At 41.3% G+C, this 25859-nt stretch overlaps 1 protein-coding gene across 3 annotated transcripts in view; it reads right to left on the reverse strand.

Annotated features, from left to right (window-relative positions):
• The window catches only part of scn4bb (sodium channel, voltage-gated, type IV, beta b), a 153575-nt gene that overhangs the window by 89950 nt on the left and 37766 nt on the right, over positions 1 to 25859 (reverse strand). The window lies entirely within an intron of this gene.

Below are 25859 nucleotides of genomic sequence, written 5' to 3' on the forward strand. Positions count from 1 at the left end.
TTGCCCAGTGTCTGCGTCTCTTTACTGGATACCTACAGTAGGCAATCACGGATAGACTCTTAAGATACTTCCACTCAGTTTTAAGGCTTTAAATGGGCCTTCCCTGAGTATCTAAACAGTCTCCTTTTCCCTATAATCATGCAAAGCCACTCCCGTTTGCAGGATGTAGGCTTCTTTGTTATCCGAAGAGTAGCCCAAAGGTGAAACATTTTTCCTGTAATGCTCCTTTCCTTTGGAACAATCTGGCCATTCATGTTCATAGTGCAGACTGTATTTAGATTTGGGCTTAAAGTTTTTTTTTTTTTTTAAATCTAGTAGTATAGTTGAGGGACAGGGTTGGATGGCTGACATAAGACATAGTGTTGTAAGGGAAAATTGGTATCCTGCCGATCACATCGGGGTCACCAAACTGTAAGGATTTAGTCATGGTCACAGGGAGGAAATCAAGTTTATTTAGATATGTTTGCAAGGAGGAAACCAAGTTTATCTGACTCCATAAATCTGTAATGTGGATGTGTGTGTGAACACATGTTTTTGTATACATGTACTGACTGGGGTGTGCTGAAATAATGGGTGGCAAGACTTATACCCCAGAAAGAAATACTATCTACTGCTGCCAGACATTCATCTAATTGTTCTCTGATACTATCCTGGCAGGTAAAGGTGCTACTCATCCAGGAATCTTGCAAATAATGTTTTCACGCCATGAATAAGCGACTTTAACCTGGAAAATTAGTTTTGTCCGGGTCCAGAAGCCCTAATTAAGGTTACTCCATCAGGTTAGTGAAACTATATAAATATCCCAAACAGTGACCCAATTACTATTTATATGAAATAATACTTAAATCTATCTGGACACTGAAACTAACATCAGTAACGAAGCAGCTGCACTTTTGGTCAGTGAAACTAACACTATTCTCTAAACCATATATAAGGCCTATACACTGACTGGTCCTCGTAGAGATGCACACCTGGGTCAACGTATATGCAAACCATGTATGTTAGATGCGCTGAAAAGGAAAAATAGTTATAATAGTTATATAATGAATAAGACAGTTGACGATAACCAAAAATAGGCAGTTAAAGTTAAACATGGTATTTTGCAAAGCAGGACAAATAAAGACAACTATTCTATATGAGAAGAGACATACAATCTAACAAAATAAGTCAAAGAAAAGGAACACAAAGAGATTGATGCATGTCAAAATTACAAAATGCTCGTACGAGAAGCCTATGGTACCAGGAGTATAAGGTTCCATTTGAGCCAAAATTATGTCACATGCGCGTCTAAATCCAGTCCATTTTTCGTAGGCTCCAGTCCATGTATAGCCAGTTACTCGCTCAACCAATCAAAAATTTGAAGGAAAAAAAAAAAAACTCAGGAGGAACAGTCGTTTATATAGACAGGCACAGAAAGAAAAATATTGTTGATTGTCTTGATTGTTTGGAAGCGGACGCGGTAGGTAATTTCATTAACATGTAATTTCATCTAGGCCTATGCAACATTTTAAAGCGAGATGATTAAACAGCCCCCATGAACCCCGGCTATTATTAACGGCAACTTTGATTGCTTCAGCAAAATCAGCAGGTTGCTGGTCAGCAGCTAACCTAGGATTGAATATTTCCCACATACATAACTTTAGAGCTGAAAATTGGTGGGGCGCAAAACTTTCCTTTAAACTAATCATTGATCTCACCCTGTTTTCATTAATAATTTTCCTTTATTATCAAGCGTGCCAACGATCGGACTAATAAAATTGCAAGTAGCCTAACACAGAGCGTCTTCATACCGTATTACGGGGATTAAATCATAAATCCAATTTATTTGTTAAAAATCCGTTTTAACACCAAGTAGTCTACACTTAACAAACGATATCCTACACCAGTCTGTTATCTACCGTGTTAGCTTTCAGAATAACCAGCAAAAACAACATTACATTTATTTGGCAGACACTTTCATCCAAAGCAACGTACAAAAAAGTGCATTTCATGGTCATAGACAACTACTAAACACAGGTTTAATAAGATACAATACTTATTTTGTACAGCTATTTCTAGCCAAGAACACAGTGTAGTTTACACAGTGAACACTATTCTGACCTAACCTCTGCAAAGCCAACTAGGCAGAAGAATAAGCTACAGTATTAGGACAAATACAAATTACCAAAAAGTGCTGGGATGGGGCAACATGTAACAAAAACATATAACATAAAAAGGTGGGGGGGGATGGAATTAGAGTGACATATACAGCGTGGTGGTAGTTCGTCTAGGTATAGTCTGAAGAGATTAGTCTTCAGGCCACGACGGAAGATGGATAGTGAGGGGGAGGTTCGGAGAGGGATGGGGAGTTTGTTCCATCACTGGGGAGCTAGGGTGGAGAAGCTCTGTGATCCCTTTGGGGGGGTGGGAGGGGTTACAAGGCGCCCTGCTGCCGCAGAGCGGAGTGGTCGAGCAGGCACATAGGATCGAATCATGTCCTGCAAGTAGATGGGGGCTGTCCTGTTGGCTGCAGTGTAGGTAAGGGTCAGGGCTTTGAACCGGATCCTGGCAGCAACCGATAGCCAGTGGAGTGATCGCAGCAGAGGAGTGACGTGGGAGAATTTGGGAAGGCTGTAGATGAGTCAGGCAGCGGCATTCTGAATCATCTGTAGTGGCTGTATGGCACAAGCTGGCAGGCTTGCAAGGAGAGAGTTGCAGTAATCAAGGCGAGAGGTCACCGTAGCCTGGACGAGCAGCTGGGTAGAGTGCGTCGTCAGGTATGGTCGAATCCATCTGATGTTGTACAGAAGGAATCTGCAGGACCGTGATGTTGCCTTGATGTGCTCCTTGAGGTCCAGTTGGTCATCCAGGACCACCCCTAAGCTCTTGGCAGAGTGAGAAGCAGTCACTGTGGTGCGATCAACCGTGATTGAGAGCTCACAAAGTAAGGAGGTCTTGCATGGGAAGAAGAGCAGCTCAGTTTTGTTGAGGTTGAGCTTCAGGTGGTGGCTGGCCATCCAGGTGGAGATGTCAGCCAGGCAGGAAGATATCTTATCATTGACCTGTGTGGCCGAGGGGGGGAAAGAAAGGAAGAGTTGTGTGTCATCTGCATAACAATGATAGGAGAAGCCATGTGAATTAATAACTGAACCAAGAGATTTGGTGTATAAGGAGAACAGCAGAGGACCCAGTACAGATCCCTGTGGCACTCCTGTAACAAGGGGATGAGATAGGAAGCGAACCAAGACAGGGCAGTCCCAGCAATGCCCATCTCAGCCAAGGCGGAGAGGAGTATTTTATGGTTGACCGTGTCGAAAGCAGCAGACAGGTCAAGAAGGATCAGGACAGAGGAGAGGCGTGAGGCTCTTACAGTGGTTAATTGTTTAAGAACTGCTCATTCAAGGGTTTTGGACAGAAAACAAAACCTGCACTTCAATTTTGTTTACAATCTATGCATTGCAGATATTTGCCATGAATTTGAGTGCAGAGAAAGAAGTGCATGTATCCACAAATAATTTTGATTAAAAATGTGCACAATTTCGTACTGCAAATGAAAATAAATGTAGGCTATAAGGCCTAGGCTACTCGCTAAAACTGCCTATTTGGGGGAGAGCTGGCTATATATGATAGTATTGCTATTGAGTAGCCTACTTTGTGGATTAATTGCATTGATACTCAAGGAAAATCAGGGGAAGATTCCGCCACTGCTTAGTGATTAAAACGGATTTTTCTAAATCGCATTTATCATTTAATCTCTCTAACACAATGCGAAGAAGCTGTGTGTCCCTTTCCAATTGCTTAGTAAGATCGTTTGCATGCTTGTTAATCACTGAAAATAAATTAAAACATCTTGAGATAAATGATTAGTTTAAAGGAAAGTTTTGCGCATCACCAATTCAGCTCGCCAGTCGCCGCTGGTTTTATTTTGTTTCAATTCGACAGTTTAAGAAAGATGGATAAAGGAGGAAGAAAGGGAAGACAAAAGAGGAGGATGACCGGTTATTTTCGTAGGTAAAAGAATTCTCAGCATTAATGACACTCAATAAACTTGAAATATTTTATGTGAAAGCTTGCATCTATAATATACATTCTTTTTAAAACATTGTTTTCCTTAATTACAATTATGTGCATAATACATTAAAGATACAACTATTTTGAGCCGAGACATTCATTGCTTTTTATCTTTTTTCACCCACCTCCCACCAGATCTCAGGGTCCACCCACCTCCCAAATCCCAATTTAACCCCTGCCTACATCCAAACTTTTGTATCGTGCTTTGTAACATCAAAATCGATTAGTGATTTTTATAGAAGGTATAAGAACAGATATAAAACACGAGGGCAGACAAAGAAATTCTAAGGCTGAATTCTTATGGACCGGTAAGGCACACTGCTTTATGTTCAATTTTGTCGATAAAATAGGCCTATTTATCTTGCCAATACAAGATGGGCTAGGCTAATTGTTCCATGCATGGAAATGAGGTTATTCAGCATTTGACATTGAGTTTATTTGAATCCTAAAAACATAATAACAATCAAATTGAAATCATGATATTGTATCTTTGCGTAGTTCTCATGATAACCAGCAGAGCCATGAGCTCTTGAAGTAAATCTACAATCAATGTCAGTGACTATGTGATCCATTTGAAACACACCCTTCACAAATGGATTTGAATTTTCTTCACTGTCGCTATGAGGAACTCTGTGGTATTCTTCTGAGATGTGTACACAACAGAATTTTTACTGACATGGAGAGTGTATTGCAAAGCATGCAAGTAGTGTTGCGCTTGTTAGAAGCAAAAAATCAGCCAACACATGGATTCAAGCGTGCCATGCTGAGGACTGGGGAGAGAGGACGTCCCTCTTGGGATATTTCCGGTGAACAACATGAGTACCTCCTAGAGTTCAATTTCACTGTCAGGGAAATTGCATGCTTATTTGGCGTCAGTTACAGAACAATAAGGAGAAGAATGAATATATTGGACAGAGAATGGTTTGTCCATCAGAATGTACTATAGTGACATTTCAAATGATGATCTCATAAGAGTGGTCACTGATTTCATACAACAGTTTCCTGATTCAGGAATAAAAAGTGTCAGTGGATATCTCAACAGTGCTGGATGGAAGTGAGCCTTTATACAACACACCTAAACGAATTATGATGTCATAACCAGGCTGTATTCATAGCAGTCATTTCACTGAGTTTCTTTTTCCTTTTCTCAAGGGTTCAAAGATCTCGAGTGATGGAAACTTTGAGACTTGTCGATCCTGTCGGCACAATTTGTCGTGGGCTTGAAATTAACATTATCTCAAGAAGAGTGTACTCAGTACCAGCACCCATGGCTCTATGGCACATTGACGGAAATCAGAAGTTGATTCGGTCAGAGTCTTTCATAAGAAAATATGTTATCAGACATAAATAGTTCCTTCTGAATTATACAGAAAATTAACTAATTGTGCCTTTCCAGTTGGAGAATTATGATCGATGGAGGAATCGATGGGTACAGCTGAAAAATTATGTACTGTGGAAGTATGCTTTTCCTTTTAATGGTTTTATATTTCTTCATATTGCTTATTAAAGATTGTATTGATTAATCAAGAATATAGTTATAAATGTATGTGTGTCTCAAGAGATCATGTTCATGAAAACTGTTGCAACAGCAGTGTTGATCTATGTAGACGTCTGTGCAGTTTCCTGGAGTTGGTGTTCTATGCGGTTTCTTAGAATTGGGGGACTTGAACTAGCCATGACCTTCAGGTGATGAACCGAAACCTAGGTTTGGAGAGAATACCGCTAGCCCAGCACAGACAGGAAACAGATGCTGGAAAGAACAGTTATTTTAGATTAGTGCTTTGTTATTGGATAAGTAGCTGACACAGCATAAATGTAACTTTTGGTGTGATCTATGCTGATTGGTTTTGCTTCATTATAGTATATGCATATTAAGGAAGTTTGACTGTATAAAAATCTATGCATTCCCATTGTTCAGTGAGTTCCTCTTGTCTCTGCAAAGATGAGGGTCCCTCTCGTCTCTGGGGAGATGAGAGTTCCTCTTGTCTTTGCGAAGTTAACGGGACCTCCCGCAAGCTTGTGTGAAAATAAATAATTAATAAGACTTTATAGTGTTAGAGTTCTTTCTTCTTACATCGCCAACTCTGCAACAATCTCACCTCAGAACCTAGAAGGAGAAGAATTTCCTCCACAGTACCTCACTGCAAGTGACAATAATAGAGCCTCCACTGTTCTCACAGCCTTTCTTGGAGCTGTCCATCAGTTTGGAATTCCAACAAGGGTCCGCAGTGATAAAGGAGGGGAGAATGTGGATGTGGCCCGCTTCATGCTCGAGCATCCCCAACGAGGACCAGGTATATTAATACTATTTTTTGTCATTTTGAATTGAGTAATGTAGTCAATGAAAAATATTTTTCCAGGACACACTTATACACTTGTGCTGATCTTTGTCTTATTTCTAAATAATGTAATATGCATTTCCATTGTCATTTCTGTTTTCCTATCTCAGAAAGAAGAAGTTTCATAACGGGACGCAGCGTTCATAATCAGAGAATCGAGAGGCTATGGAGAGATGTTTGGTGTGCTGTGACCGTGAACTACCATACAGCATTCCAACATCTCTCTGACACTGCTGCTTTAAACTCTGAGAATGAGCTTGACCTGATTTGCCTGCATTATGTGACGCTTCCCCGAATAAATAGACATTTGCAGCTTTTCAAACAAGCATGGGATCGCCATTCCCTTTCCACAGAGTAAGGAAGGTCACCTCAACAACTGTGGATTGAGGGGCAATTAATGGGCAACAATCCAATATCTGACCTCGTCAATGAGCAGGACTGCCTTAGAATCATTTTTACTTACATTACATTACATTACATTACAGCCATTTAGCAGACGCTCTTATCCAGAGCGACTTACACAACGTTTTTACATAGCATTTTACATTGTATCCATTTATACAGCTGGATATATACTGAAGCAATTTCGAATAAGTACCTTGCTCAAGGGTACAACGGCAGTGTCCTACCCGGGAATCGAACCTGCGACCTTTCGGTTACAAGCCCAGTTCCTTGCCCACTGTGCTACACACGTACTTTTACTTACAATAAAAAATGTATTATGTCATTCTGTGAATATATGATCTACAAATCAAACACATCTCAAATGTGGTGCCATGAAGCAATTATTAATTTACTGCACAACTTACTCAGTCATAGTTACCTCCGCTAAGGAGGTTATGTTTTCGGTGCTGTTTGTTAGTTTGTCTGACTGTCTGTCTGTCTGTCAGCAGGATTACGCAAAAACTACCAGGCTGATTTTCATTAAACGTGGTGGAGGGATGTAGCATGAGCTAAGGAAGAACCCACAAAATTCTGAAGTGGATCCGAATCACGGGGCAAATCCACAAATTATTTTTCGCTTTTGTTAACATTGCAAGATTTGCATTTGGCATTTGGCCTTGGTGGAGGTCTGCACTCTCCGAGTGCCCTTCTATTTGAGAGGTGAGATAGCTTTCAAAACGTCTTTATGACCACATTTTGCTCTCATATAGGGGGATCTGGAAGACTATGGAATTGACTGGGCGGGACCAACACCAGTAGACCCTGAAGGGACAGTTGATGTTCCAGAGACACCTGAGGCTCTACAAAACCTTGTTTACCAACACCTTCAGGGAAGAATTGATCCCCTCGGCCACAGCATGTGCTTTGGGATGACATTCTCATGGAGGCATTAGAAATGGCAAGGCAGAGGTTTCATGACCATTAAAAAAATAGCCACCCAAATATTTTCTTATTGTACTATGGGGGTTGTCACAAAATACAATATTATCTATCCTCATCTCTTTTATTATTATTTATTATTATTATTATTATTATTATTATATATATGTATTATTATTATCTCTTTATTATTTCTAACCCACTCAAAGTTGTTAAAAATGACACAATGGGCAGTAGGATTGTACGTTCGGCTTCTTTCGGCTTGGAGCCTGCACGCCCAGAGGGTCACGTTGACCAATCGCAAGCATGCTCAGTAGACTTCCCAGACTCAGGAAGAGGACCGCCGAAAGCTAAAACCTTCCCTGCCCCAGATATCGATCTTTCCAAGTCCTTTCATTGCAAGAGTTAAGAACGGCATCCAAGCCTGTGATCGTCAATTTGTATTCAGCATCAGGAAAAGGCATACAGAGAGAGAGGGGTAGTTATGTGTGATAGTAAAAACATAAAGAACTTGATTGCGGTGCAAAACAAACAACGGTAATTCCTTAATGCTGGGTAACATTTGGCTAGTCACATTGAAAATGATAACCACAAACTTTGCTAGCTTGCCAGGTTCTCCCATACAATGTTGGCTAGGCTACCTAACTACCAAGATGTCTAAAATTCATATGGGCAAATTTATCTAACATAATCCAGATTTTCTGAGTTTCAAATATTTAGTAGCCTACCCAAATACCGTTGAATGACAGCAGAAACATGGGGACTGCAGCTAACTTTACATAGATTTGTCTGAATTCAAATCTTATAAACCTTTTGTTGCAGAAATGCACAGATATTGATGTTTAACGGTAGGTCAAGCCCAGGAATGGAAGACAATGAAACGCCATGTTTGTGAGTATAACTTTGAACTGATGTGTTTTCTATTTTTAATCATTTTAAACTTGTAGTATGTAAGGTCATAATGTATGCTATCATAATGTATGATTGTACACTTCTCCTTGTCCAAGTGTTAAGGGCTTAGGACTAGCTGTTGCTACTAATTAAATGTAATGTTAGGCCTAGGGTAGACTCATTTGATGTTGAAATACAAGGTCAATATACTTAAAGATGCTGTGCAGTCAAAATAATGATTTTAAAATGCTTATATTATGACCAAAGGCTATAAGGTTACACATTGATTTTAAAAGTATTTCACATATGTATGTAATAAATTAGATATTTCTCCCTAAAAACTAATGCTCGACATTGCCACCTAGTGGAGTATTTGGTATTGGTAGTTTTGAGACCAAATTCATGACGTCACAAATGTTTCTAATTTGCATTTACCAATGTGCGGTGGTCGAAACACTCACCCAGTATGAATATTTATGTAGTGTGTGCTCCCAAGTTCAAAGCCATGACCAAATTCTCAAATACATATTGTGCGGGTCTGCTGCTAACATTAACTATCCAGTTCAACAATGCCTTATTGTGTGATTAAAGATTGCAGAGGTAGGAATGCCTTGCCAAAAGATCCAAGTCTCTGAAAGGTCTGGATCAATTATACAGAAAAACAAAACGGTGCAAAGTTATAAATATCAAAGGTGACAAAATTGTGCAGTACATATTTTACCCGATTCATTCTACAATTATGATCAGAAGAGGATGGGTTTTGCCAAGACAATGTTTCTAAAGTCAGATGCTGTACCAACCATCAATCAAGATCAAGATAAGGTCTGCTTGTCTTTTTACTTTAGGTGTTTTACGCATGCTACCTAGCTCAATGTGCATGAAACGCAATGTAGCTAACTACCCCAACCAGGGAATCCTAGATAGCTTTGATGCTATTGTCACACCTGGCGTCTGTCTTCCCCTGCTGCTTTTTCTGTGTCTGTATTGTTTCAGTGAGCCAACAGGGGGAGTTGTGGAACTGGGCATGGCCACCCATAATTGCTAATTGTCCTGGGAATAAAAGGCTGAAGATGGCGTGGATCCAGATCTCCTTCACTCCCGACCTGGCGGGACACTAAATTAATCTAATGTATAGGTTGTAAATAAATAATTTACTTGTTGCACCGTGACCTCTGCCTGGTTTCCGTTTTTGTTCGGCCTGCCCGACCCGGGCCGTAACAAGAATGGTGGCAGCGGTGGGATAAATTTCTGTTCTAGGTCGGTATTGGATTTGCTTTATGGCATTCAAGTGCGGCGTTTTGTTTTCCTTGCGTTTTTGCGTGGACATAGTTTATAGGTGCTGCTGGTTAGATCACGTATACGCACCTACGTCGTGGGAGGCCAGGATTGAGACTCGGTGCATTGTTATATTATTTGGGAGTGAAGGCGTATGTTGCCTCCAACTTACGTTTATGTTGGAGAGCTAGACCCTTCGTGTCTTCGTTGATCGTCTCCTGTTCTTCGGTAAGTAATCCCCATGTGGTTATAGGTTTGGTGATCGGACTGATTCTCTAGCTAGGTAAGTGGGCCCAGATTGATCTCATTACGTGAGACGCGTCCGTGGAGTGTTGCATTGGTTTATCAGTCGGCCTTTGTGATCTTCGCTGTGTAGGAAAATTTTGGGATTCCCCATGATTGTGATGACGTCACATGTGAAAGTTAGGGTATTCCCATCAATGTTGATCAAATTGGTTCCTCCAAACTCTCGATGCTCCATGGTAAAAGTACATCACATGTATGACTATTCACTCATATAATCAATATGTAATCCAATAAACCTGTATCATTAGTTGCAGCTGATCTTATGGAAACGCAAGAAACCACAGTATCAACTGTAGAGAAAAAGCAAGAGAATGCCGAAGGCTTAAAAAAACCACACTTACTCACTCAGCAGAAAACATTAATCAAATACTAACCATACACTTATATTTCCAAACTGATCAACTGCTAATAAATGTGCTAGAAGACTAATATTTTACAGTGACCCCTATGTAACCTGAATACAATGGAAAATTACAGGAGGCTGCGACTTGTGTTCTTAATGGAAAATTACAGAATAAAGACTAATATTTTTTAAGGGAAAGTTGGGGTAACTTTCCACAATGACGTTATCACCCAAGAACAGAAAATCATTGTGGTGCCAAGAAGGTCAGGTAGACCCAAGAACAGGAAATCATTGTGGTGCCAAGAAGGACAGATGGTATTTAAAAAAATGTGTTAGGGGGAGTTGTGGGGTGCACAGTGTATAAAATGAATGTAAAACTGACAATCGAGGTTCAATTCTGCAGAATTGATCCGGCTTTGTGCACCTGTTCAAATAAAGTCTAACTTTTCTGAAGAGCTTGCTGCTGTGGTATCTTTTCCCTCGTGAAGTTGTTTTCTACAAATTAAAGATTGGACTTTGAATTTTGTCGGTTCCTAGACACGACAGCTGGTGCAGGCAGGTTAGCTTTTTCTAGCGTTTAAATATTCTTGTAGTGAGCTTCTGGGAAGGCGGAGTAGGATATTGAACTGTTTTATGGGATGAAGCGGGATTCACCTATCCGATGCTATACTGGAGATTGCGAACTGTGAGTTGGTTATAACAGGGATTGATTATTGAGTTTTAAAAGGGGTTTAATCCTCTGCTTTGTTCTTGGCGCGTGAGTCCAATGTTTGTTTTGGATTTGTGGTTAAATTCTTGAATTGATTGCGTGTTTGGAATAATTGAATGCGTTTGAGTCGAAGCCAGGGGCTTTCTCTGTTGCATAGAAGTCCACGAGTAAATTAGTTTTTACTGTGTCCGTCTGCCGCTTCTTTGCACGTTCTGGTTAAAAGCGAGTTATTGTTGCTGGCTCAGTACTGGGGCGAGTCTGCTCCGTTGTGTGGTAAGCGATTTAAGGTTACGGAACTTCGCAATTATTTGTTTGAGCTTGCAGTGGAGCGAGGTGTGTTAAAAGTAGGCATGATGGCAACGGGGACTATTGAGGAAATAAAGCTTGCTGAATTGGAATTGAAGAAATTGGAGATGGAAAACACTTTGCAACTAGAATTGGCTAAGATTAAACATGCACAAGAGCTAGAAATGGCGAAACTTAATGAAAAGCTTAAAGAAAAAGAGCTGCAACATAGAGAACGAGAATTACAGTTCGCCGAGGAAAAATTGAAATTCGAGGCCAATAAACAAAAAGACGCAGAAGCATACTGAAGACACTGTTTAGAGATGATCTCAGATGGAAAGGTTGAATCATCTGTGTTACATGGCGATGGTGATGAATCCCATTTACCTGTTCACAATGGTATAGTGCATAACTTGAAATTAGCCCCTAAATTTAATGAAAAAGATTTGGATACTTGCTTTACTTTGTTCGAAAGGGTTGCTGTAACTAAACAATGGTCAGAGGCTGATCATATTCTATTACTACAGTGTGTAGTAAGCGGGAGGGCTCAGGGAGTCTTTATTGCTTTGGACACTGTTTCTCTTGCATCCTATCCGAAAGTTAAAGATGCAATTCTGCAGGCTTACAAAATGGTCCCCAAATTTTATAGACAACGTTTTAGACATGCAAGACGCACTGATAAGCAGACTCATGTGGAGTTCATGAGAGAATTGGTTGTTCAGTTTGATCGTTGGCGGAAAGCATCCAAAATGACTTCTTATGAGGAACTTTGCGATATGATAATTCTAGAGCAATTCAAAAATACGATTTTAGAACCAATTGCTACTCATATTAGTGAGCACGCAGTATGTAAGCCTGCGTATTAGAAGCTGCGTCAATGGCTGATAATTACGCACTTACGCATAAACAGGTCTTTGGTGGTTTGCGCCCATTGGGAAACGGGCAGTTTGATAATCGTAAAAGCTTTGCACCGCGTCAGCGTTCCGGTAACCCTGCTCCCGTGAGATCGGTCCCTGGTACGGATGAAAAATATGACGGGTCTCGAATATGTCATGCATGTAAAAATAAGGGCCATTGGAGAAGGGAATGTCCTATTTTTAAATCTAATGACAAGTCATTCGCATCTAGAAATACACAGGGTTCCAAACCCACTGTTTTAGAGGTACCAGCACGTAACAGAACAGGGCTGCGTTTCCCAGAGTCTCCTTAGCGCTACGTGCGTCGTAAGGTATCCCTTAAGCTCTTCCTTTAGCTCTCGAGCTGTTTCCCAGCGTCTCCTTAACTAAGGTATACCTTAAAAGGGTGGTCTGGGGCACTCGTAAGCTGTCCCTTAGCGCTGCGCCTCCGCGGTTTCAGCCTTATTACGCCAACACTTTTGCTTTTCAAATCGACAGTTGTACTACAGTGCGCATCTAGTAGCACATCTGCATGCGAAAATTACATAGATAGTTTAATATTAACTTTACGAAAATTAATTATCCAATCAACGTTCTGTGCATAGCACGTCGTGAGAATGTTGTCGTTTTACCTGTCTATCCCCATCATGATGGTAATTAAGTATAGGGCCTATCCAGAATACTAATCCAATTTGTGAAAACAAAAAAAAGTTTTTTTTAATTTATACGTATTGGCGCTAACTTAGGATATGGCTTTTCTGACTGCATACCCTGTAGAAATTATTTCGTTTGTGTGTGAGTCAATGATCACACTGACTTGGAACAAACCGCCGGTTTATTAAGAATATAAAACCTGTGTGTGCAAAAACAACGTTGAGTGATTCTACTTGCATGACCGAACTAGAACACGTTGATTGGCTAACCATAAACACACATACAGGTACAGTGGCTCATAATGGACAAACATAGCCAAATGATCTACATCCCCTTCCTTTAGCTCACACCTCCTATATAAAACAAAATAGCACTGGGTAAATATCAACATTACGGAACATTTTTCTTACCATGTTGTTTTATGATTTTCGGTAAACAACCCAATAATGATATTCTTGGTTAAATTTAAGATTATCCAAGAGCAAATTAAGGTGGATGAACAAATCACTTTAACAGGTAGACCTATTCATAAGGCACCCGGTATATAATTCATCATGATCAATTTCCACAGACGCGCTTTTGCCTTTCATCTACGACCATTTTTTGCATTGCAGAGAAAAGTTCGCGGGAATCAGTGCAGTGCAGTGATATGCTGCTACAGTTGCCTATTTATTATGTGACAAAAACAAATTAACATTAGACCTTTGTTTCAATAAGAACAAAATAATTCACCCATATGTAGCCTATATCCTTTCCCCTGGGCTTCCACGAAGTCCCAGACTATGGCTTATATGTCCCGATTGACGCTTTTTATTTTATCCATTGTAGCCTATATGTACGTATTTATTGAAACTATCACAAGATCTCGTTTTAACGGACTCTTAAAGAGATTAGCAGATAATCTCTAGTAGGCATAGCTTCCTCTTCTGCAATATTAGATTGATGTAAAATGATTATGACAACACGTGTAATATTAAAACGTCATTCACAAGCCTTTACAAGTGAGACAATCGATTCGCTTGGCATCGATTGATAAACTTTTCAGCACCACAGTGAAGGCCAGCTCCAACTTACGATGTATCTTTAAGTTGTCCCTTAAGAGTTGCCTTAAGGTATAGTCTGGGAAACACTCATAAAAAAGCGGTTTCCCTTAAGAAGGTATACCTTAAGAACCTTCGTAAAACGTTAAGGTACATCGAAAGTCGGAAACGCAGCCCAGTTCCTTTATCCGACATTGAGCCGACTGTCTCATGTCGCACTGGTATACCTGACCCCGAATTTGTTCCATTTATTAATGATGGCTTTGTTTCATTACAGGGGAGTCCGAAAAAACAAACAGTGCGTGTGTTGCGAGACACGGGAGCTGCGCAGCGCTTTATTATGGATGGTACTTTGCCGTTTTCTCAGGGGACTGCTACTGGGGAGAATACGATGGTTCATGGTATTGAAATGTCCAGGGTAAATGTCCCTTTGCATAAAATATACCTCAGCACTGATTTAATACAGGGTGATATCGTTATAGGAGTGAGACCAACCTTACCTGTGGAGGGTGTGCAAGTCATCCTTAGGAATGACCTGGCCAAGGGCTTTGTATGGAAGAACATTCCACCACCTTTGCGGGTGAAGGCTTAGCTGGTCTCATCGGGGGAGGTCGATGAATGGGCCAGCCGACACCCGGAGGTTTTCACAGCTTGTGTCCTGACGTGCTCTATGGTCAAAGCCGAGGTTGAGCAGCCCCGTGTTAATGAAATGAGCATCACGGGAGCTGAAACTTGCGATGTAAGTATGTCTACTCCTTTGCCCTCTGATATACCTGTTAAGTCAGAGTCAAATGATATCTCGCTCTCTTCTTTAGTCACAGTCTCTCGTGATGAGTTGATCAGTGAACAAAAATCCGACCCTAGTTTAGCTCCTTTATTTGAAATGGTGTGTTCAGACTCAGAAAAAAATCAGTCTGGTTATTTTCTGCAAGATGGTTTATTGTTGCGCCGCTGTTTGTTACACCCTTCTATGTTGGATGATGTCCCCATTACACAAGTTGTAATACCGTTGAAATTTTGAAATGAGGTAATACGCACGGCACATGATGGTTTATCTGGACATTTAGGTGTCCGGAAAACTTATGACCATATACTTCGTCAGTTCTATCGGCCTAAGTTGAAACATGACATTTTGGTGTACATTAAAACGTTACACCTGTCAAGTCACCGGGAAACCCAATAGGAAAATTCACCCAGCACCTTTAGAACCCATTCGCGTAATGGAGGAACAGCCGTTCCATTATCTGATTTTGGATTGCGTTGGGCCGATTTGTGCTTCTCGGGGAGGGAATCAATATTTGTTGACGGTTATGTGTAAGAGCACGAGATATCCCGCTGTCTACCCTCTCCGCACAATTAAGGCCAAAAATATGAGTGGCGGTCTGGGAAAACCCTTCACATGGTAAAATTTTTACATTTTCAGCTGGTCACAAATCTAGAAAAATCGAGACTTATCCCTATTTAAATGTTTTTGAATTGTTGAATTATCTCAATCAGAGCCAAAGTTATGATGTTTTAAAGCCTTCTTGCGCCGTGAAGTAGAAATGGAGAAAAACTTCCTCAAAGATTCCATTCAGTTCCACAGAATTCTATTTCTAGCTACAAAAGAAAAAACGCCAACACTCAGCTTTGTTTTTGTTAAATGATTGTCATTGTATTTATTATGTGAGACAACACAAAAGTATTCTTTGAAATGATATAATAATAATAATAATAATAATAATAATAATACTTCTACTACTACTACTAATAATAATAATAATAATCCATGTAACATGCTTATGCTAAATTTTGAGGAGGCAGCACTAAAATCAGTTGAGAAGTACTAAAGAAAAAAACAAAAACACCTTGGTGTATATCAATAACTGAACATCACCAGTATTATTTCAATGAAATATAGAAATAGATTTTAACAGTAGAAGTACATAGTGTTTTACAAATTATTGTCATTGTATTAGGGTTAATTATGTGTGACTATCATAAAATAATTCTTTGAATTAAATTTTACAATTTGACATGTCAATCACCTTCTGAATAGTATTATACAAATATATTTTAACAAGGTGATGAAAATGTACATTTAAAAGCACAAGAAAAAAACATCAACAAACACGTTTTTCCTTGAGTAATTTGCTGCAGCCCTTCACTGTACACCTACACACACTGCACTGTAAACCTACTCCTCCACATTGAACACTGCAATTCTCGTAGGCTTGGGGACTGTTGGACACGGACAGGTGGTGTCTTTATAGGTATCAGCAGTAAATGGACTTATTTCTTCATAGAGGTACCACTGCCGCTTCGCATCGAGTCCTTTTGTTAGGATCTGGTCTGGCATTTTGCTTGGTAGGGGCACTCCTCCTCTCAGAAGAACTTGCTGGGTTGCACCACTGTCACAGAACTCTTTTATTTCAATTATGCCTGACCCCTCACGAAAGTGAAAGTGGTGGTTTTTCTTTATTCCTCCAACTTTCCTGAAGTATGTGCTGAGGAAGCTCGTCCAGTCATATGTTGGCACAATGACCTCTCCATTTTCCTTGCCGCAGACTTGAGCAATGTTGACATGGGAAGATTCCTCGACCACCTTGACAATGTCATTTAGACAGTCTACCCTTGTCCTCCTGAACAAGCGTTTCACAAGAGCAAAGCACCAGTCACAACTAAATTTTGTGTGTCCAGTTAGCAGGAAGGAGAAGGTGATGTTCTTGTGACGCCCTGTTAGCACCCTCCACATCAAGTACCACATCATTGTGGAGTTTTTGTTTTGTCCACTGCAGTTATCTGCATGTAAATGGACATCTTCTTCACCCATGCCATAGTGCTTGAAGAAGTAGTGAACGAGTGACACTACACAGTTGGCACCTTTCCCTGACTGGCAGCTCTCTTCAAGTAAAAAATTTACCTGCTTTGGGACGGCCTTACATGCCACCCCAAAGAGACCACATGTCCGAGGGCACTTGAAGTACACTGGACCAGGCTGCAAGGGGTCTGATGGGAAATGGACCTGCTGCGCAAAATCAAAACTGTAATGCATCTTCCCAGGGAAGCTGCAGGCAGGATGGGGTCCTATTTCTGCACCAAAGGGCATCTCCTCCTTTGTTGTTTTACAGATTTGTTGGTAGAGGGATCTCTCCATTGCGACTTTAGCCAAGTGCTCTTCAATATCACGGAAGGCTGCACTTTTCTCAGCCTCTGGATGATTGGCAGCATGTTGAAGTTTAGCGACACCTGACTGACAGTACCAGCACAGGTCAGTGGCAGGGCGCATGGTCGACACAAAGGGTACTAACAGCTGCCACATTCGCTGAAAGGTTCTCAGGGTTACCATTTGCATGCCAGCATTCTCCACGGCTGCGCAGTACTGCTCATAGACCTTCCTCTTGCTGCAGTTGGTTGGCAGCAGTTTTACATCTGCCTTCCAATGCCTTGGTGTGCGGCCTGGAAGAATGATCGCATTGGCCTCTGCATAGTTGAGGATGAAATCCACAATGGCTCGTGTCCTGCAATTTTAATGCATTTGCAGGAAGCCTCTTATTCAGCTTGTGGACCCTTGCTTCCACCCCAGAAGCCTTGTAATGCTTCATTAATGCATTCAATTTGTCCTGCCCAACCCCATGGAGATATTTGAAAATATCATGGCAGATCCTATGCCCATGATAGTAATAATCAGTACGGTGGGCTAAACGCAGTGTCTGCTCTCTCTTCCTGGACCTTGATGTTGTGTCAGAGAGATGCATTCCACAAGAAAGCTTGGAGAGAATGGCAATGTCAAGCTCTTCACGAGACAGGTTGAGGTACTGCAGACGGACATCAAGGAGCTCCTCTTTGGGGAATCTGGTATGGCAAGGCTTTCCTTCATTGAGCTTGCAGCAGCAATGACAATCTACTACAGAAGGGCCAGCATCACCATGGCCAGGAGGAATGATTTTATCGGCCAGATTTTCGAGAGTTGGATGTGACTCTGTTTTTTTTTTTTTTAAAAGAAAGAAAAAAAAGTCAATGTTACTATGTGAAAACTAATGCATTTCATAGACCGAAGTCTACTACTGAGCCAAGTGGATCTCCTTGTGTCCTTGGTATTGATAATAAAAAATACTACTACTACTACTAATAATAATAATAATAATAATAATAATAATAATTAATTCACACAGTCACCACTCAAAGAACAATTTATTTTCATAAGCCTTATGTAATGTTTGTAATGTATTATAGGGTAACTCCTTATTTATTTATTTGCATTTAAACTTATTTAGGCTTAACCTTACCATATGACATGTTTGATGTTTTCATACGGAAAGCTGACACAGCTGTTTCATGCAAATAAGCTAGCTAGTTTATTCTCACTCATGGTCAGTATAGTGAATAATAATCATAATTTATGACAGCCCTGTATAGGTACATAGTTTCATTGGCTCACCTGACAGGTCATCATCTTCATCACTGTCCATCTCTCCAGTTTCGGGCGCCAAAACAAGACGAGCCGTTTTTCTAGGAGCAGGATCTCTATCGTAATTCCTGTCACTTGATTCATCACTCGATCCAGATACCTCACTGTCACTGTCTCTGAGATTAGGACCACTTGTGAAATAATCACTGATTAACTGTCTTGCTTCAAAGCTATTGGAAATGTTACTCATGTTAATAGAAGACAATTCATTCAAACAACGGGCTACATCGCTATCCTGTAAAGACGCCATCTCTCACTGACAGCAGCCGTCAACTACGCGAGGATGTTTTGACAGCTATCAGCTGATCTGCGCGTGAACGCAGTTGTTGTTGGTGTTTCGTGCCTGTTGTGTTATGTTAAGACTGCCAACTGCAGTCTTGTAACTCGTAACGTTAACCTTTCCAACCAGTTAACGCCAATTCCAACAATGACATGGGTCTTTGCTTTTACACAAATCAAAATAGTTGACGGCGAGTTTATGGAAAGGGAATAAGAAGTCGAAAGCGCCCGTAACTTGAACCACCAACATGCTAGTGTAATCTGATTGATCAAGAGACAAAAGTAGGCTATGTGAAAACGAAACACTAACCTAACTATATTGATGTTAAATGTTTACATAACCTATGTTTAATTTTAACTGAGTGATCCACAACCCATTAGCAATCGCAATATTAGCCTGTTGATCACGAGTGGAGAACGGCCAAATTTAGGAATGTCGGCTAACTCGCATTCATCTCGCATCATTTCTGAAGACGTGTGAAACCCCACACGTCTTCATAAATATTAAATGACAGATTTCTTTATAGTCAGCTAAATTTTCAGACACTATGTTATTGGTTTAGTGTTTTTTAATGTTGTTGTAGTACTTTGTTTGGACACAAGACAAGACTGAATTGGCAGGCGTATCTCTACCTACAGAAACAGACCACCGTCCCAAGCTAACAGTAACAACATTGCTTTTTTGCTAGCAAACAACGTTTACAAATACCTAAAAATAAACATTTTCCGTTAAGTTTTCACTATATCTTTATTTACCATGACAAAGTAAAGACTTCACAGAATCTAAATCGTGTGATATCTCATTTTACACAAAAAACTGATTTTACGAGTTTATTGGCATTTTTCCAACAATGACTCGCAGCGACATCCAGACGGGTTTCTCCAGACCGCCACACATATAATAAAGGCTCTGACTTCATTTATTTCCACTTATGGCGTACCTAAAACGATTCAAACAGACCAAGGGTCAAATTTTACATCCCAAGCTTTTTCTCAGTTCTTGAAAAAACTGCAGAACACACACAACATGTCAAGTACTTATCACCCACAAAGTCAGGGGGCACTCGAGCGTTTTCACCAAACGTTAAAATCGATGTTGCGATCTTACTGCACTGAGCTTTCTCGAGATTGGGAAGAGGGTCTCCCGTGGATGTTGCTTGCCATACGTGAAGTCGTTCAGGAAAGCATTGGCTTTAGTGTGAACTAATTAGTTTTTGGGCACGAAGTAAGAGGTCTATTACATTTAATTGCGGACCAATGGAATCTGAAAAAACCTTCTGAAAATGTCCTAAACTATGTAAATGATTTCAGTTTGAGGCTTTATAGTGCGTGCGATTTGGCAAAGGAAAACCTGTCTGTTTCTCAGTCTAAAATGAAGTCCCATTATGATCGTAAGGCCGTAAGCCGCCATTTTCAGCAAGGCTATCAAGTGTTGATGTTGCTGCCAATAATCGGGTCACCGTTACAGGCCAAATATAGTGGTCCTTACACCGTGGAACGACGTGTGTCCAATTTGAACTATTTGGTCCATACTCCAGACAGAAGAAAAAAAGCCAACTATGTCACATTAATCTTAACCTTTGTGTAGTCCTTCTCTGCCCGCTGGTGATGAGAATGAAAAGCCTGGGAAATCTGTGTCTGCGGTGAGCCGTGTGTTTGACCAGCCAGTTGATTTGCTGGATCAGACAGCTGACCCTTTCAGCGAAGGTGTCGCTATTAATTTCCCTGTTAACAGCAACAAAAAAGAGGACTTTGATGAACCTGGTGAGCCTGTGTTCCAACTGCGGTTAAAAAATTCTGCATATCTCACTGCGTTAGAATCCCAGTTATCCCATTTATCTGAGGAACAACGTTTAGATATTGTGGGTTTGATTAATTCCCATCTAGCGTTGTTTGCGGATACACCGTCTCAAACCAATGCGATCGAGCACGATATAGATGTGGGTGACGCTAAGCCTGTTAAACAACGTTTTTATCACGCGCCATTTGAAAAAAGGAAAATATTAACCGCCGAAGTAGAATACATGCTCGAAAATGGGATTGCCACTCATACTTCTTCGCTGTGGGCATCGCCCTGCCTTTTGGTTGCGAAGCTGGACAATGCGTTTAGTTTTTGCACCTATTTCCGCAAGGTAAATGCCGTCACCAAACCTGATTCATATCCTCTCCCACTTATAGAGGACTGTGTAGATCAAGTAAGCAAAGTACGTCACAAAGTTAGATCTGCTTCGTGGTTATTGGCAAGTGTCATGCCTTTTGGTTTAAGAAACACTGGCTGTACTTTTCAACACCTTATTAACACTGTGTTGTCAGGTCTATCTGGTTGCGTTGCTTACTTGGATGATGTGGTCGTCTGCAGTGACACATGGTCGCAGCATGTGCAGCGATTGGGGGCTCTTTTTGATTGTTTGGTTGCAGCAAAATTGACAGTTAATTTAATGTCAGTTTGCGCATGCTTCTGTTACATACCTGGGGAAGGTGATTGGTAGTGGTTCGGTTAGGCCAGCAAGGGCTAAAGTGGATGCGATCTTACGTTATCCAGTACTTACATCTAAAAAAGACTTTTTTGGGTATGGTAGGGTTTTATCGTTCATTTTGTAGTCATTTCTCATCTGTAGTTTCTCCTCTGACTGACATGCTCAGTAAAAAGAGAACTTTTATCTGGGGGCCGTCATTTCAAGAAGCTTTTGAAGAAGTCAAAAATCTGCTGTGTTATGCCCCAGTGTTAGCTGCTCCTCGCCTTCAAGACCCTTTTAAAATACAGGTCGACGCAAGCACAGTGGGTGCTGGCGCTGTTCTACTGCAATCCGATGACTGTGGCATTCAATATCTTTCTTTTCCAAAAAGTTCAATTCCTACCAACTCAAATATTCCACCATTGAAAAAGAGGCATTAGCTCTGATCTGGTCATTACAACACTTTGAAGTATATGTTAGTCTATGGTGATTCCAATCGTCGTTTACACCGGCCATAATCCCTTAGTGTTTTTGCATTCTATGCAAAATTCAAAACAAAGACTGATGCGTTGGTGTCTTTTCCTCCAACCTTACTCGCTTGAAATTCGGCACATTAAAGGGCGAGACAACGTATTGGCGGATGCGCTGTCCCGTGCTCCTGTATAGTTTTATCATTCCGGCAGTTGTTACCATTGTTTTGGTGAAAGTGAGGTTGATACCGCTCCGGTATCTCTCTTGTTTTTGCCTTTTCTCCTCCAGGTGCCGGAGGCAGGATTAGTGGAACGAGGTGGGGTCCGGAATGGGTAGGCGAAGTCGCTACACATTTTACCATAGTATGGTAACATTTCAACATTTTATCGCCAGTTATCTATATGTCTTATGTTTCGTCGCGTAGGTTGGATTGTTATGCGTTTGTGTGTCTGTTTGTCCCTCTCCCGCGTCCTCTTTCTGTGTATTACCCCCTAAATATCCCTCCATTTTCCTCCAACTGTACGGCCGTCGGTTGGTGGGCCGAGGAGGTGGCACCAGTTGTGGACAACAGGGAAAGGGGGCGGACCTCAATACTTGTCAGGGAAGTATTTTTCTTTCTTTCTCTCTTGTCACCTTCCTCGTCAGTTGCCGCATGCACACGTCCACGTGCTGTATGGCACATTGTGCACGTGGTGGCCGGCGGGAAGGGTGTTAGGGATTTATAAATTATCAGAAAAATAAAAATATGAAGTAATGAAGTAAAAATAACTAACGTAAATGGGAAGGGAATGGTGATAATGGCCATGATATTGGTGATCTTGGTGGTTTTTGGTATTGTACTTGTGGTAAATTGTTGTAACGCCAACTTTTGGTGCCGTCTCTTTGTGGGGGCGTGTCACACCTGGCGTCTGTCTTCCCCTGCTGCTTCTTCTGTGTCTGTATTGTTTCAGTGAGCCAACAGGGGGAGTTGCGGAACTGGGCGTGGCCACCCGTAATTGCTAATTGTCCTGGGAATAAAAGGCTGAAGATGGTGTGGATCCAGATCTCCTTCACTCCCGACCTGGCGGGACACTAAATTAATCTTATGTATAGGTTGTAAATAAATAATTCACTTTTTGCACCGTGACCTCTGCCTGGTTTCCGGGCCGTAACAATATCGATAATCTAAATAAGCCTTTGCTTAATACGATCAGTTAATGTTAAAGTTACTTAAGGTTGATATAGATTATATTACAAATCATAATGTTAGCCGTCCTAACCTCACTTTACTTTGCTGTCGATAACATCGGTTCCAGTAAGCATCCGTTCGGGCTAGATGACGTTCTGCTATTAATCGAATCAAGCCTACAAACTGTAACGTTACCGTTAACCTCATCTCCTCAATTTACTTGCTGTCTGGCTATCGATAATTTTGCTAATGTAGCAATGAGCTGTACTTATCTTGTGTAAATATAGCTAACGTTAGCTGGTGAGTGTAATGTTACTTTATTCTCCAGACTGTTATAACATTACTGGAGAATAAAGCTATGGACCTCCTTTTAAGATGAGTCTTGAATAAAGTTGAAATGAAACGAAAATGAATTAAGTGTTACTGCCGCAAAAAAACCAATCAATAATGTTAGGTGTTGACATAGGTTATCCTATAACATTAGGGTCTTATATTGTAGGCTGTAAGCGATGGGCTCATACATATACGGCTCAATATATCTAATGCTGTTATTGCTGTACTCGTTATCCATTATTACGGTCGTATGATAACTAGCTAATGTTAGCTAACAACTGACGTTACGTGGAGAGAGCGCCGATCCAGATCTGTGGGAGTCAGCGACCCGGGCTGTCAGTCAAAAGTGAATGCATAAATAATTAGGACATAACTGACACGCTCAGCCATTCTTGAGTCTGCTATATTAAGAAATTCAGGTTTTACATCAAAGCAGGTTTTTTATCTTTTCAAAGTCTAATAAGTAGAAAAAAATACGCTGTAATTTAGTAACTAAAGGAACAATTTAATGTAAGGAAAGGGAGGCTGCACAGGGTCTTTAACACAGAGCTGTTACCGCAAGTAGCTTGTGTTTTATCAGAGGAACCTATGACAAAAGTAAATGTAAAAGCAAGATATTTTATCCATAGGCTGTTACCTCTGGTCTTTGCTCTGGTCGCCAAAGCGGCGGGTAAGCCTCTGAAAAGTACATGCCCAATGCAAAATCTACCAGCATTTGGCAGAGGGTGGGCGTTAATTTCTTATATTTAGTTTCTATTACCAGAAGTGGTCATTTTGCAGCCACATTGGACTGTGATACCAAAAATGAATTCACTTGATATTAGTCTATGGTGAAAAACATTTGTTTTGGACCTGTTGCAGTACTGTTGTCTTAAAACTGCATAACTCCTGAATGGTCAAATATATATTTTGAAAAAAATACTTTTTAAAAAAATTTTTTATCAAGTGCCCCAATGATGCACAAACGAATAGTATACGTCAATGCATTTTGCCAAATTCTCCTGTGAGCTCCCTGGCATTGGTACCCAATATGGAATCAATAAAAATGAAAAATTGTATGAGTTTGTATCTGTCATTATTTTTCTAATATCTTAACAGCTCTGATGACATGCAAGAGTTGCTGCACCAAATGCAGAGAACAACCTGCCCGCTTGCTGAGAGACTGGCCAACACTTTATCCTCCTCTGCGCCACCATCTGCACCCCGCTCATCCTCCTCTGCGCCACCATCTGCATCCTTCTCTGTGCTATCTCCACCTCAGTCATCCTCCTATCTGCTTTATTACATTACATTCATTTGGCAGACTCTTTTATCCAAAGCGACGTACAAAAAAGTGCATTTTCGTGATCGTAGACAACTGCTGAACACGGGTTCAGTAAGGTACAATTACTTATTTTGTACAGCTATTTCGAGCCGAGAACAATGAACACTATTCTGGTCTAACATCTGCAAAGCAGGGATGGGGCAACATGTAACAAGTGACAGGAAAGGGTTTTTTTTTTTTTTTTTTTTTTTTTTTAATACAGCGTGGTGTGGTTAGTCTAGGTATAGTCTGAAGAGATGAGTCTTCAGGCCACGGCGGAAGATGGATAGTGAGGGGGAGGTTCGGAGAGGGACGGGGAGTTCGTTCCACCACTGGGGAGCTAGGGTGGAGAAGCTCTGTGATCCCTTTGGGTGGGTGGGAGGGGTTACAAGGTGCCCTGCTGCCGCAGAGCGGAGTGGCCGAGCAGGCACATAGAATTGAGTCATGTCCTGCAAGTATATGGGGGCTGTCCTGTTGGCGGCAGTGTAGGCAAGGGTCAGGGCTTTGAACCGGATCCTGGCAGCGACCGGTAGCCAGTGAAGTGATCGCAGCAGAGGAGTGACGTGGGGGAATTTGGGGAGGTTGTAGATGAGTCGGGCAGCGGCATTCTGAATCATCTGTAGTGGCTGTATGGCACAAGCTGGCAGGTTTGCAAGGAGAGAGTTGCAGTAATCAAGGCGAGTGGTCACCGTAGCCTGGACGAGCAGCTGGGTGGAGTGCGTCGTCAGGTATGGTCGAATCCTCCTGATGTTGTACAGGAGGAATCTGCAGGACCGTGATGTTGCCTTGATGTGCTCCTTGAGGTCCAGTTGGTCATCCAGGACCACCCCCAAGCTCTTGGCAGAGTGAGAGGCAGTCACTGTGGTGCCATCAACCGTGATTGAGAATTCACGAAGCAAGGAGGTCTTGCACGGGAAGAAGAGCAGCTCAGTTTTGTTGAGGTTGAGCTTCAGATGGTGGCTGGCCATCCAGGTGGAGATTTCAGCCAGGCAGGAAGAGATCTTATCATTGACCCGTGTGGCCGAGGGGGGGAAAGAAAAGAAGAGTTGTGTGTCATCTGCATAACAATGATAGGAAAAGCCATGTGAATTAATGACTGAAACAAGAGATCTGGTGTATAAGGAGAACAGCAGAGGACCCAGTACAGATCCCTGCGGCACTCCCGTAACAAGTGGATGAGAAGCAGAGGCAGACCCCTTCCAGGTGACCTGGTAGGTCCTATCTGCAAGATAGGAAGCGAACCAAGACAGGGCAGTCCCGGCAATTCCCATCCCAGCCAAGGTGGAGA

Source organism: Anguilla anguilla, chromosome 9 (genome assembly GCF_013347855.1).
Source record: "Anguilla anguilla isolate fAngAng1 chromosome 9, fAngAng1.pri, whole genome shotgun sequence".
Lineage (NCBI taxonomy): Eukaryota > Metazoa > Chordata > Actinopteri > Anguilliformes > Anguillidae > Anguilla > Anguilla anguilla.